This window comes from Dermacentor variabilis, chromosome 7, assembly GCF_050947875.1.
Source record: "Dermacentor variabilis isolate Ectoservices chromosome 7, ASM5094787v1, whole genome shotgun sequence".
In the NCBI taxonomy this organism is placed as follows: Eukaryota; Metazoa; Arthropoda; class Arachnida; order Ixodida; family Ixodidae; genus Dermacentor; species Dermacentor variabilis.
The window spans coordinates 15,158,365-15,173,484 of record NC_134574.1 but is presented as its reverse complement, the minus strand read 5'-3'; the positions used below and the strand labels follow the sequence as shown (position 1 = coordinate 15,173,484).

The 15,120-nt window shown below is 50.0% G+C and overlaps 1 protein-coding gene and 1 pseudogene across 7 annotated transcripts in view; both read left to right on the top strand.

Annotated features, from left to right (window-relative positions):
- The window catches only part of brun (trafficking protein particle complex subunit brun), a 747,330-nt gene that overhangs the window by 555,224 nt on the left and 176,986 nt on the right, over positions 1-15,120 (top strand). The gene's annotated exons all lie outside the window — the stretch shown is intronic.
- Positions 8,030-9,376, top strand: LOC142588047 (uncharacterized; annotated as a pseudogene).

Genomic DNA, 15,120 nt, shown 5'->3' with positions numbered 1-15,120 from the left:
ACTAAGGGTGACGGACTGGATCCCAAGGGAAGGGAAGCGTAGCAGGGGGCGGCAGAAAGTTAGGTGGGCGGATGAGATTAAGAAGTTTGCAGGGACGGCATGGCCACAATTAGTACATGACCGGGGTGGCTGGAGAAGTATGGGAGAGGCCTTTGCCCTGCAGTGGGCGTAACCAGGCTGATGATGATGATGATGATTCCTTGCTTCTAGGGTTCGTCAGGGTTGCGGCATCTCATTGACGTGTCAAGATACACTTTTCGTCGTCTTTGTAGTCAGTGGAGGATCTTCGTCAGTTCGATGAACGGCAACCGCACCTCCATTGGTTGCTGCTTTCAGTTTTCCAGATATTGGCTGGGCCGCGGGCTGGGCCCGTGTATGGTCGGCGCTGCGGCGACAAGTGGCGGCCTGTGGGCCGCCACCTGTCGTTCACATTGTCGCCACAAGGGCATTCACATAGCTGCAGGTTCAGAGCGTTGACAACGAACCCTCTTAGTCCCATTTCATGGTATGGGCACCGGCAGTAGACGTGGCCTGCTTCTCCGCAGTAATAGCAGAGCGGACAATTGTTGGGGGTGCGCCAAATGTAGGTCTTCCTTGGAACGTTTCGCTGGCAACAATCGGGTATGCTGGCAGCCGTGGCGGTCGACAACAATATTGCAGCACTGCAGGCCCCTGGCGTGGCTGCAGAGGGTGACCATGGCAGCAGGCGACGGCGGCGTTAGTCAGCACTTCTGGCTGGGGTTGTGCCGATTGTGGCTGCACCTGAGAAACTCCAAGTGATCGCTGTAGTTCCTCCTTGATCATGTCAGTGACTCAGGCCACCTGAGGTTGCGACAAAGGCAAGATGTTGTGCAGTTCATCAATCACAGTGGCCCTGATGGTCTCTTGGAGCTCGTCAGAGCCCAGTGCTTGCATGACGCACCGTGGCATGAGCACTGGTTATAATTCCTAGTGCGCATTTCCAAAGTTTTCTCAATCATCATTGCCCCTTTCAAGAACTCAGCTTTGGTCTTCACCGGGTTGCAGATCAGTCTGGCAAAAAGTTCTTGCTTGATGCCCTGCATCAGGAAGTGGACTTTTTTCTCCTCCTCCTACATTTCCGGGTCGGCGTGCCGAAAAACGGCGGGTCATCTCTTCCGTGAAGATTGCAATAGTCTCATTGAGCAGCTGCACTCAGGTTTCTAGCAGAGCTCGGGCTCGCTCTCTGCACACGACGCTGGTGAATGTTGGGAGAAGGACGCTGCGGAACAGGTCCCACATTGTTAAGGTGATTTCTAGATTCTCGGCCCACGTCCTGGCAGCGTCCTCCAATGCGAAAAAGACATAACGCAGCTTGTCGTCACTCTTCCGGTTGTTAAATGCAGCAACCCGTTCACACACCTTCAGCCAGCTTTGCAAGTCCTCAAACGTTGATCCGTGGATCTTCGGTGGCTCCCTGGGCTGCTGCAGCACAATCGATGTTGGAGACATTGAGGCTGCCATTGTAGCTGCTATTGTGGCCGTGCACTCCCTGGTCTTTTCAGGTCAAAGTCCGTACTCCGGTAGCAGTTCTTGCTGCCTATGGCTAGTTTGTTGGCCCTTGGTGACGTTGGCGCTGTCCTCTAGTGTCACGCTTGGGTCGCAGCCTTGCGTGGTACATGAAGGGACACGCACCTCCGCCAGATGTCACGTGGTAGTGGCAACAGTTGCCAGAGGTGCCGGGCTCAACACCGGTCCAACGGGTGCAGCACCACTGGCAATGGTTGCCGCTTTCGAGGTGGGTGGGGCTCCGCTGGAAGCAACTGGTGCTGCCGCTAGTCCTCCTGCGGGCTGGAAATCAGAAGTGGCAGTCGAGGGTGCTGGCCAGGTCCCGAGGCGAGGCCTGACATGGTCGGCGTGTCTGTGCCACATAGCCCCGTTTGGCATGCAGACGAGCAGCGATGAGGCGCTGGCAGGAGACACCACCTGTCCGGCAGACCAAGGTGGGCCAGGACGGAAGTTCCTGGCTAAAACAGGAGCTCCCTACTCTGGCAAAGGCCCTGGACGGCACCTTTGGTCAGCAGCGAGCTTCTACTTCAGCTGCTTCAAAAGCACTGTGGATCGAAGGTCCGGACGCAAGCTTCTCTTTGATGGTTTGCACCACCCGCTCGGCTGCACCATTTGAAGCAGGGTGGTACGGCGGAACCACCATCCGGCAGATTTCGTTCTTTGTCAGCCAGGCCAGGTACTCTGTGCTGGCGAAAGCAGTACCATTGTCGGACACGATGACATCCGGCAACCCCTGGGCGGCGATGACCTGTCGTAGCGCTGCAATGGTTGCGCCTGCTGATGGAGTGGTGCCAGGTAGAACCTCCACCCACTTCGAAAAGGCGTCCACCACCACCAGGAAGTAATGGCCCTTGAAGGGCCCCCCAAAATTCACATTTAGGCGGGACCGGGGTCTCTGTGGGAACGGCCAGGAGGTGATTTCCACACGACGCGAGCTCACTGATGCTCCTGGCAGATTTGGCAGCTCTGCACCAAGCGAGCGATGTCCTGGTCCAGGCGAGGTCAGACCACCAAACATGGAACCGGGCCACCAGCTTGGTCTTTTCTATGCCAGGATGACCTGCGTGCAGCAACGTCAGGACCCTGCACAGGAGACTTTGTGGGATCACCACCCGAGAACCCCACAGTAGGCAGCCCTGCTGCAAGCTCAGCTCAGTGGCCTTGTGGCTATAGGCCTGCTGCACCAATTACTCTCCACGGGACACTGCCTTGACCACCTGAGACAGGACTGGGTCCCGGCTGCCAGCCTCAAGGCCCAGCGTGTCACTCGAGGTGATGCCTGCACAGGAACTGCCTTGTCAGGCCCCAGCAGCCCCAACAGCGGCTTGTGGTCCGTGACCGCCTCGGACTTCCGGCCCCACAGATACTAGTGGGGGCGTTCGACACCGAACATGAGGGCCAAACCTTCCTTTTCAAGCTGGCTGTAACATTGCTCTGCAGCATGAAGCCGACAAGAAGCAAGCGACACAGGGCGTTCCTGGCCATCTTCGTGCCGGCGTGCCAGGACGGCTCCCACACCCTACGGCTACGCATCTTCAGTAAGGACGACAGGCTTAGCAGGATCGAAGTGCACCAGCACTGGAGCCTTAGTGATTAGCTCCTTGCTGTGCTGGAAGGCCCGGTCCTGCTCCTTCTTCCAGACCCATTGGTGATCATCTCGAAGCAGATGGAGCGGCTGTAGATGCTCCGACAGGTTTGGTAGAAAACTTCTGTAGAAGTTGATGAGGCCCAGGTAGCTCTGAAGCTCCTTCTTGTTCTGGGGCTTAGGTGCCTTGAGCACAGCATCAACTTTGCGGGGAGCCGGGGCTAGGCCTGCCTGGGAAATGACATGTCCCAAGTACTCAACGCTGAGGGCTAGGAAAACGCACTTTTCCAGCTTGAGCTTGAGGCCGGCGTCCTGCAGTCGGGCCAGGAGGTTGTTCAGGTTCTGCAGGAGGTCCCCGTCGTCGCTGCTAGTAACCAAGATGTCGTCCAAGTACACCACCACGTGCATCATGCCCCTGAAGAGGTTGCCCATCTCCCTCTGAAGTATGGCTGGGGCCAAGGCCACGTCAAACGGTAAGTGCGTGTACTGAAAGAGCCCCATGTTGTCGATATGGTGACGTACTTCCGGGAGGCATCCTGGAGCACCAGCTGCTGGTAAGCATATCTGAGGTCGAGCTTGGTGAACTTCTGTCCACCGGACAATGCTGACCAGAGATCTTCAATCCGGGGCAACTCGTGCTTCTCGATGGTAGCAACGGGGTTGATAGTAACTTTGAAATCCTCGCAGATACTGACTGCCGTTTCGCTTGAGGACTGGTACAATGGGAGCGGCCCATTCAGACGTTTTGACGGGCACCAGGATGCCCTCTTGCTGTAACTGTTGCAGCTCCTGGGTGACCCCGTCCTTCAGGGCGAATGGTAGTAGGTGAGGCTCGAAAGAACGTGGCCGGGCTCCCTCAGGTACATAGATGCCAGCCGTCGTGCCGGCAAATGTGCCCACCCCTGGCTGGAAGAGGGACTTGAACTCCGTCAGAAGGCTGGGGACGTCTTTCACCGCATGCACGCTGGCTTCCCTGTACTCTGGCAGTCAAACGCTCAATGCATGAATCCAGTTTCGGCCCTGCAGCGTCGGCGACAACCCTTCATTGTGTAAAGGTGAAGGGTTGCCTCCTTGTCACCAAAGCGAAGGCTGACCTGTGCCTGACCCTGGACCTGGGAAAGTTGCCCAGAGTAGCTGCGCAATAACACTCCCAAGCCTCGACGGACACGCCGGGGAAAGTACGCTTGAAGAGTTTCCCGGCCATTACTGGCACGCTGGCTCCTGTGTCCAGCTCCATGGAAATGGGGTGCCCGCAGATTTCGACGGTCAGCATGTACGGCGGCACAGACGACGGTACAAAGCCTGTGTGCCTCATGTCAAAAATCGGCGGGTTCTCGGCCACGACGTGGAGCGTGGCCACGGAAGAACTTGAGCCTGTTGCCGCTTGCCCCCACCGCTTACGCTTGCGACGGCTACCCTGGCCGTGGGCTTGTGTGGTACCTCGGCTTGAACCAGGCTGCTGCTATTTGCTGTTCGTCCTCCCCCTTCGGCATACACATGCTAGGTGCCCAGTTTTCCTGCACGTAAAGCATTGTGCTTGCGAGAACTGGCAATGTGAGGGGGAGTGGGCACCACCACAGCAACCACAGGTACTGCCCTTTGTCGCCAACTTCTTGACCACCGCTTCCGCCGATGGTGAGCCAGTCGTACGGACAATCTCGCCGGCATCTTTGGCGGCAGCTTTCATTGCCAGCTCTGCCTTCACGGTGTCGTCCAGCGAGGAGTCGGGAAGCTCCAGGAGTCGCGTCTGCATGGTGGGGTTGTTGATGCTGCAGATGAAATGGTCCCGGAGCAGCGAGTCCAGCTGGTTCCTGAAAACGCAGGCATTCGCTAACTCTCCTAGCGCAGCAACGATCTGCCTAAGAGTCTCCCCTACCTGGCGGCTCCGGTTCTTGAAGCGGAAACGCTCCATCAGTGTGGACGGTGCTGGGCTGAAATGCGAGCGCAGTATGATGAGCAGCTCACCCAGCGTCTTACCGTGCGGCGTGGCTGGCTTGAGGAGGTCGAGCAAGAGGCTGAAGACGCGGGTCCCACAGCTGGCCAGGAAAATGTCCCGCTGTTTAGCCTCGGGTGTGTCGTTTGTACGGAAGAACACGTGGACTTGCTCCTGGTAAATTTGCCAGGCGGACCCATCACCCTCGAACGGTTCGAGCCTTCCATACAGCGGCATGACGACAGCAGCGGCGGGCAGTGTTTTGCCGCTCGCAGTGGCGTGGGATGATCTGTGGGTACTCGTCGCCAGTGTCACGAGTATCCCATCTTCATTGCCAGTGTCACAATCCACCCGGGTTCGTGAACAAGGGAGGGCTTGAGGCACCCTCCGTTAGACGGACGCTCCGCAGCGTGGTGGTGCTGAACGATGACTGACCGCCGAGCAGCCGTGCTCGTGGGTGTTTATAGCGGTGTGGTGACCAATAGTGCGTGCCGAGCTTGGCAGGCCACCGGGCCTGGCGGCGAACGAACATTATGCCTGAGGGGGCGTCACATGCTTGCTACAAGTAACTTTTTACTGGGCGAACCTGTGTTCACAAGAGCAAGTTACACTCGAAGCACACTAGCGGCAAACATAGTTAGCGAGAGTCGAAAATGTGATCTGCCGGTCAAGCGCGTCGGCTTTTATGCATCAGTCATCAATGTTTTCAGAGTAATCGTTGGTGCCTGCTTGTCTTCCAGAAAGTACTGCAAAATTCGCACTGCACATACAATCGGATTACACAAGCTTTGGTGACAACAGACAACACATAGAACCATTCATAATATTCTAGTAAGTTCCAATCATGCAGATGCATCTTTCACTGAGCGTTAACTTCAAGTTGCTAGTGGGTGAAATGCAGTTCTTGAAAAAAGGATAAATATGTACACATGTCAACAGTGACACTCACGTCCTGGTTGCAGGACCATTCAATTTCTTTGATCTCCTCAAATAACGAACTTATTTAAAGATTCCTCTTGTTAGAATGCTCAGCAGCAACATTCTACAACCTCCACTATACAACCAATATTTGCAATGGTGTCTTCTGAGAAGCCCTTTAAGGCGTATTAACTCTGTTCATATGAGGGAGATATCTGTCTCGCCGCTGCGTAGAGAGTGCGCCACGTGACGACTATGTCATCAGGTAGCGCGACTCCGCAAATCTCCTCGCAGGGACAGGAGAACATTTGATGCCAAGCAAGAAGCCTTCAAGCATCCATCTGCTAAGTAGGAGGAGCTTCGCTGGAAATGATGTCATATGATTCCACCCCCGTGTGAATACCCCATTAGCATCTCGAGCAGTATGGCTGTTCCAAAGATTTGTAGATGGCTGGCCAAGTCGCTTAGGTAATGCGAAGGTTTTGGAATCATTCCCCACCTGTGGCAAGTTGCTTTTTCATCCACTTTCATTTTCATTAATTTATTGTTGCTTCATTTCATTTATTAAGCACAAGTAATTTCCCCTATGTTTTCCTTGGTGTCAGTGTTTGTTGGCTTCTCTTTAAAACTGGGGTTTCAGGCAACTTTTAAATATTCAAGGTAAGAAACTTCATATAGGGAGGCTAAGCCATGGACACTGTTTCTAGAGAAACAATGGAAGATATTTTCCTTTGAGAGTGTTACTCTCTCACTAAGTTACTGCAACGTGGCGTTTCCACAGCCACCAGCAACCGAATTGCTTAAATCACCGTTGCCATCGTGGAGCTAGACAAAGCCAGACCATTTCTTTGGTTAATTGGTTTACAGCATGCTCATCACAGCTCCATTTTTAAGCAATACACTCTGCCTGGCAGAAAATAAGTTTCAGCCATTTGGCTTTTGCATGACAAGTATCTTAATTTGGGTCAAGTCATACACAACTAAAAATCATGCCAGAAGGCAATTGACATCACTATACAACTTAGAAACACCACCTGAACAGCTTGAAACAAGTGTCCAACCCAGCAGCTGCTTAGCTGCAAGAAATTGCAGTTAAGAAAAAGGAGATTTTACTAGAGGTGTGCAAATATTTAATAGTATATTTTGAATTGAATATCGATTTGAATCAAGGAAAAATGCTGGATGTCGAATCAAACATCACAAAATGTTTCACAAAGTTTAATGCTTACAAATTTCATGCAAGAAAATACAGTGCTGCACATGCTCAGAAGTCTCCTAGCATTTCATAACAAGAAGATAGCATGTTATCAGCAATATAGGTACATAGAGATCAAGGCCTACATTATGGTCCGCTCTTACTAAAGGGAACACCAAATAAGTATGTGAGCGCTGATCACAGCACAATTCTGATATATGAACGCATATGAACGCCTGGAAAATAGATCTTTTATGAATAGACAATTCTATTCTAGCACTTGATTCTATTGAATAGAATGAAGTGCTTTTTTTCCGCTGAAACTGTACGGAATTAGTGATGCTTTGTTGTACTGAAAACCAACGAGGTTCTCAGTTTAATAGTAAGCCTGTGTTTTGCGGCAATCATTAATTTATTGCATAGAAAGCTTTGCTTTCCAGTTTTTCTCCAGAATGCAGAAGGGCTATCCCAGCTTTACGGCAAGTATAAAGTATCGTAAGGCCAATATGTAGTGACAGACAAAAAGGCTGCGCATCACGTCACTTGCATTTTCAGTGCTGACAGTAAAGAGCAGCCACCGTCTGCTCCATATCATTGTCAAATTCAGCATGATTTGCCATCTGTCAAAAAGATTCTACAATCTTCAGGGTCCCTGCAAGTTCAGGTTACCTCCCTACCCCCCACTCCACCACTTTATCATCCGCCATCTGTGCCAACGCATGCAACCAGGAAATGATACTGCAGTGCCTGCCTTGTAAACCTATTTTTGTGGAGGGTTGCTTGAAGCTACACAAACACACACAAAAAAAGACCGATGTGCATCTATGAACAGTGTCGGTAATGAGAGACTGTCATTCGGTGTCTAGCAAAGATGGCAGCCGTGAACATTTTTGCCATGTTCGTTGCCATCCTGCTCACTCGCTTTCATTTGTGAGGTCGTATGTCAGATTTCTGGGTGTTGTGCGGCTGCTACGAATTGTTCTGCTTCGATTTGACAACAAACCATAATTTAAATCTCCGATTCCCAATGAAGCTGTGCCGATTAAGCCTGGTGACTTAGCCAGTGTGGCCATGACGAAAATTCGCCGCCGGCCGATGTAGCAACCAGCCACAAGTGGCCGTGGAATACTTGCCTCTAGATGTTTATACATGTGATTCGGTCCCTAGTTCAGGCATGTGGATTAGATTGATGGCTGTGGAAGAGATGTGAAGTTCATCGCCGCATATGCAACACGATCCGCATGCCTATCAGTGGCTAATCGAACCAATCTTTGCACTTTACGAAATACACACTGCTTGTGTTGCCATTTCTGTGACGTCATCCTGATACGCACTGTGTGTGCCTGAGTCACAGACACGCACTGAGATAAGCGCTATGCTTTCATTTTCTTTGAGCAGTTCTCACACAAGTCATGTGACCTTTCTGGCTGTATATATCTTTATGACCGAACATTAAAGGATTCATTCTTGGTCATAAGACGACGAGCGTCTATCAGTCTGTCTGACATGGTGTCAGAAGTGGCTTTGTCAAAGCTGACTACGATGTAGCGCTGCAACAGCCCGTCAACAAGCGAACGAGCGCCTGCTTCCACAAGAGCAAGTCCTCTCGGCGACAGTCGTCAAGCAACGCTTCAGCACGGCGGGAATCAAGCTTCCTAGGCCCTTCGACTTCCAGTACGCTGCAGACTGGCCCCCCTTTATGGAAGAATTCAATTACTACAGATTCGCATCCGGACTACATGAGAAACCAGATGAAGTACAAAGAAGGACTCTTCTCTATACAGTGGGCAGAAAGTCACGGGAGATTCTTCGGTCGCTAAACGTCAACGACGAAGAAGTAGAGGACTTCAACCTCATAAAGTCAAAATTTAAGGGCTGTTTCGCCCATACCAAGAACACAGTCTACGAGAGTGCTCACTTTAATCTACGCCGCCAACAACTGGGAGAAACAGTAGACCAGTTTGCAGCTGAGCTTCACAGGCTAGCAGACCGATGCGAGTTCAATGAAAAGAATTAACGCCTAATAAGAGACCGCTTCGTAGTAGGACTACAAGACCAGCTTCTCTCGGAAGAACTACAGATGGATCCTAATCCCATGCTGAGCACTGCTTTGGCAAAAGCGCGTACAAGCGAAACGGTAAAGAAACAGCAAGCCGAGCTAAAAGAGTACGAGGGCACTATCTCAGAAGCTTGCGGCGCCGCAGTAAAGCAAAAATGAATAAAGGGAAAAGCAGACATCGACCCGTTCGTAGCAATTGCTACAAAGGAAACCCATACGGGTTCCTCGAAAGAAAAGCCTCATAGTTGAAGAAAAATTCGTCCTGGTCCTTTGCTTCGGGTTGTCGACAAATTCGACTTCGCCCCGCCATCTGCTAGCCGCCTGGCTAGCTCAGATGGTAGAGCGGCTGCCCCGGAAAGGCGGTGTTCCCGGGTTCGAGTCCCGGACCAGGACGAATTTTTCTTGAACTATGAGGCTTTTCCTTTCGAGGAACCCGTATGGGTTTCCTTTGTAGCAATTGCTACGAACGGATGGATGTCTGATTTTCCCTTTATTCATTACTTCTCTCCACCTTGTGGGCTTCTGCAGAAATACTACGTCAAACTCTTGCCTTTGCTTCGTGTTGTCGACAAATTCGACTTCGCCCCGCCATCTGCTAGCCGCCTGGTTAGCTCAGATGGTAGAGTGGCTGCCCCGGAAAGGCGGTGGTCCCGGGTTCGAGTCCCGGACCAGGACGAATTTTTCTTCAACTATGAGGCTTTTACATCGAGGAACCCGTATGGGTTTCCTTTGTAGCAATAGCTATGAACGGGTGGATGTCTGCTTTTCCCTTTATTCATTACTTCTCTCCACCTTGCGGGCTTCCGTAGAACTACTACGTCAAGTAAAGCAAAAAGTTTACACGCGATCAGAAGCCAGGTTATCGTGGAAAGTTCTGCAATTTCTGCGCCGGACCATTTCATCCGGGAAGCAGTTGTCCAGCGAAACAAGAGAGATGCAGGTTTTGCCGAAAATTGGGCCACTTCAAAAAGGCGTGCCGAAAAAAGGGGCAAGCAGACGGGAATCTTGATGACATTGCCGAACCTGATAAATTTCTTGGCACGGTCGAGCAGTCGGCAAACGCACCATCTGAGCACTTCATCACAGTACTGATAAACGACCATAAGCTCCGCATGAAAGTAGATATGGGAGCCGAAGTGACAGTCGTCGGGGAAAATTTTCCTTCACTTCCATGTTCTCTGGACAAAGCAGGTGATCTTAAAGGACCGAACACTGCAAGCATTCGTACGATCGGAAAGTTTGATGCTGAAGTAGCTTGGAAAGACAACTGTTCGAAGCAGACCATTTACGTTGTGCACAACTTGCACACGCCCTTGTTGGGACTGCCAGCTATCAAAGCCCTAGGAATCGTTCACTTCCTAGATGACTTAGAAACTGCTGACGACATTGTAAGCAGGTATCCTAAGATATTCCAAGGCACGGGATCCATATCTGGAGAACATACCATACGTCTCGTGCCGAATGCAACACCGTACGCCCAGTCTACACCCAGACGGATTCCTATTCCCATGAAGGAAAATGTCAAGCAAGAACTGGACAGACTATAACGAGAAGAAATGATACAAAAGGTCGAAGAACCTACAGAATGGTGCACTCCTATTGTACCCGTAATGAAGCCATCTGGAGCAGTAAGGATATGCGTCGACTTAACTCAACTGCAATTTGTCAGACGGGAGCGTCATCAGCTACCAAAGGTAGAGCAAGTTATGGGAAGCTTCCAGGAGGCCAAGGTCTTTTCTAAACTGGATGCGAATTCATGATTCTACCAGATAAAGCCTTCCGAAGAGTGCCAAACCACACCGCTTTCAATACGCCGTATGGGTGGTATGCTACCGCTGGTTGCCGTTTGGGATCACATTCGCACCAAAAATTTTTTAAAGAAAGTTCTCGCAGGTCTTCGAAGGCCTAGATGGCATACTGAACTACATGGACGACATTCTGGTGTACGGCAAGAACAAAGTGGAACATGACAACCGCCTTCATAACATGCTCGACCGACTGGAGCAAATAGAAGTAACCCTTAACAGGGAAAAACGTTATTTCGCTGTTGAGCAAGTAGCATTCCTGGGCATGATCATTGGCGCAAATGGTGTGCACCCAGATCCTGAGATGATCAGAGCAATAAAGGAGTTGCCTCGACCCCAAAACGTCGCTGAGCTTCGTTCTTTATTAGGCATGATGAACCACCTAGCAAGGTTTCTTCCTGATGCTGCGTCTATATTTGCGCCTTTACGCTGGCTCCTCAACAAAGACAGCTACTGGTGTTGGGGAACTCAACAAGAGGAAGCTTTTGAGAAGATCAAGACTACTCTCAGCTCGAACAGATGCCTGGCAAGGTACAACCCCATATACTCGACAATCGTTTCAGCGGACGCGTCTTCGCAAGGACTTGGCGCCGTACTACTCCAGGATCAGCCATCTGGCGAACGACGTCCAGTAGCATATGCCTCCAGATCGCCCACGAAAACAGAGCAGAGGTATTCACAAATCGAAAAGGAAGCGTTGGCTTCGACCTGGGCAGCAGACCGCTAAGACGAATTTGAGAGGCCTCACGTGTTTATCTTAGACAGACCACAAGCCTCTCCTTCCGCTACTGGGTCGCGATCTTGTCAATTCTCTTCCACCAAGAATCCAAAGGTTCATGATCCGTCTTATGTGGTACTCGTTCACGCTCACACACGTCCTGGGTAAAACCATCGCTACAGCGGACACTCTTTCTGGAGCCAGAGTGATGAACACGGGACTGTCTATTGGGGAATTGTCTGAAGCTGACGTCTCGGCTCACGTGGATGGAGTCGTCCGATGTGCGCTCTTAGATGACATGCTCGACTGCATACGCTCAGAGCAGGCAAGGGACCCCGAGTGCGCATTGTTGCTCAAAGCTTGCATGCAAGGTTCGCCCGCAAAAGACCGGCTACAGCAAGTTCTCAAACCGCTCTGGGCGCATCGTGGCAACATCACATTTTGCAAGCAGTTGCTTCTAAAGGACTCCAGACTAGTAATCCCAAGAGCTCTGCGGAAAGAAAGGCTTCAGAGAATCCACGAAGGGCATCAAGGCATTGTCCGCTGCCGTGCAAACGCTAAGAAATGAGTCTGGTGGCCAGGAATTAGCCAGGAAATTGCAATAACCGTAGTCAACTGCCAAGCTTGTGCTGCAGAGCGGACCCAATTTTCCTAACCGATGATGCCATCTGAAACAACGGAGCTTTGGATACAGATACCATTCCAGGTATCCTGAGCTGGCCCTACTGGATCAAGGAACATCGTCACAGGTGGTCATCAGGCATCTGAAAAGCATCTTCGCCAGACATGGCATCCCGAAAATGGTAATATCAGACAATGGACCACACTTAATCTCATTTGCATTCATTGATTTTGCAAGAAAATACGGCTTCAAGCATGTCACAACGAGCCCTCGTTACCCACAAGCTAACGGCGAAGCTGAGCGCATGGTAGGGACTCTCAAAAGACTACTGAAGAAAGTGCGAGATCCATATATTGCCTTGCCGAATTATAGAAACACACCGGGCCCAACCAGCTATAATCCAGCGCAACTGCTAATAAGCCGCCACCTATGCTCACGAGTGCCATGCATGCAATCCGCTTTAAAACTGGGAGTGGTAACCGTTGCTTGGAAAAAGCAGGACGTAAAATACAGACAGAAACAAAAGATGTATTTTGACAGACGTCATGCTGCAAGACCTCTTCCCAGTTTATCCGCAGACAACTAAGTATGGCTGAGAGACAGATGCGCTGAGGGCACAGTCCTTCGTCCTTCCTCAACACCAAAATCCTACTGGGTCCAGACTACAGGGAGCACCGTACGCAGAAACAGAAGCCATCTGTTCTTGCTCCCAAATGGAGGAGAAACCAGTCCCATCTCAGCCGGACAGCCTCAACAAAGCAGCCTGCCAACGGACACAACCGACAACAAGGACATCATGGCTAAGCAATCGTCCGACACCCAAGAGACCCTTCCACCGAACGAAACTTCGAGACCAGAGCAAAGAACGACGCGACATGGGCGCGTCATATGAGCGCCGAAAAAACTCGGCATTGATGACTGCTTTCTAGAGTGCTTTCCTTTCTTGGTAGGCACACAGTGCTTGTAAAACGGGGAAGATGTGACGTCATCTTGATAAGCACTGTGTGTGCCTGAGCCACAAACAAGCGCTGAGATAAGCGCTATGCTTTCAGTTTCTTTGACCAGTTCTCACACAAGTCATTTGACCATTCTGGCTGTACATATATATCTTTATGACGGAACATTGAAGGTTTCATTCTTGGTCATGAGACAACGAGCGTCTGTCTGTCTGTCTGACAATTTCTTCTGGTTGGGTGTCGGTGGCTAATCGACCCAATCTTTGCACTTTACGAAATACACACTGCTTGTGTTGCCGTTCCCTTCGGTTGGGTGTTGCATTATCATTTCGATCGATCCTGTCAACCTGGAAGAACCTTGTACTGGCAGAGGTGACCCCTGCTAACATGGTGCCGTGAGTTTTTGTAATCCCCGCAATGACCTCACGTCGGGGAGTGCTTGCAGTGACAAAGTGCGCATCTGCATTAGCTGGGGCAGCGCATTCATGGCGCACACAACGGTCCAAGTTCAGTTGCTTATTCATTTATTTATTCATTTATTCAGTTACCTCACAGGTTCCCAAAGAAGTATTGTGTGAGGGGAGGATGCAGGGAATTAGCAAAAAGAAAGGAGTACAAAGAAATTATATACTGTTAGCAAGTAAACAATAAAGAAGAAATATCGAACAATATAAGTAATGCAATAAATGAAGCAAAACGACTGTGTGAAGTAGCAAGAAAGGAGTACAAAGAAATTATACAATTGGTAGCTGGTGAAGATGAAAGAAGAAGTCTCTAACAATGTTAACGCAATACAAAACAAACAAAAAAAACCATACGACTTCACTAAAAGTATTTACTTAGGTGCGCAGTAAGGTTTAGTTGTGATGAATAATGGAAATAATATGCATAAGCGTGCCTTGAAGGATACAGAATCAAGAATGTCAACTATGTCGTTTGGTAGGTTACTCCAATGCTGAATGGCACGTGGCAACGTGGAGGAATTGAAAGCATTAATTCGGCCAAAGATACACTGGAAACTGAGATTATGCATTTGCTCAGATGTACAAGATGGATGAGTGAGGTGGCAGGGTGGATGGGCGCGTGCTATGGCCTAGTTTGTGAAACAGTCAAAGCAATGCTATGCTGCTTCGTGATTCAAAATATGAGAGGGATAAAGATGACTTAATGCTACTCATGCTAGAGTCGTGGTGATAATCTCTGACAATGAAATGAGCGGTGCAGTTTTGGACTGACTTGAGAGTCGCGACTAGGTCAAGTCAGTTGTGCCTCCATTTGTGAAAATATTCAAGTCATTGCAAGGCACAAGAATGAGTACGTCAGGATATTTGTAGTAGTTGCAGCAACAGCAAAAGGTGTGGTCAGTAAGCCATCAGTCGCTCTGTCGGACATCTTATAAGAAGTTATCCTATTTTGAATATGCAGGTGAATTGCATGCCTACTTAGTCACGCTTTAGTTTGTTTTTTAAACTTTGGTTATGGGCCCTAAAGCAGATCTGAGATGCATCATAGCCACTTGGCTCTTTGATAATGGATATGTTTCGGCGGATGTATATATATTTCTGGTTTTTTCAAAAAGTAAATTTACATTGAAGTCACTCAGCCTCATTCACGTTCATCTCCTTCACATCATGCTTTCTTGCTGTGAAATTACATCATAGATCACCGATGAGCCTGCTCACATAGTAATTTGCTTTTGAAAAAACCACTTGAAATTCACATTTTTGACATATGTATGTGTTTTAGCCATTGGATTGGCTTAGTTACACCACTACTGGTGAGCCAATGCACTGATGCCAAAA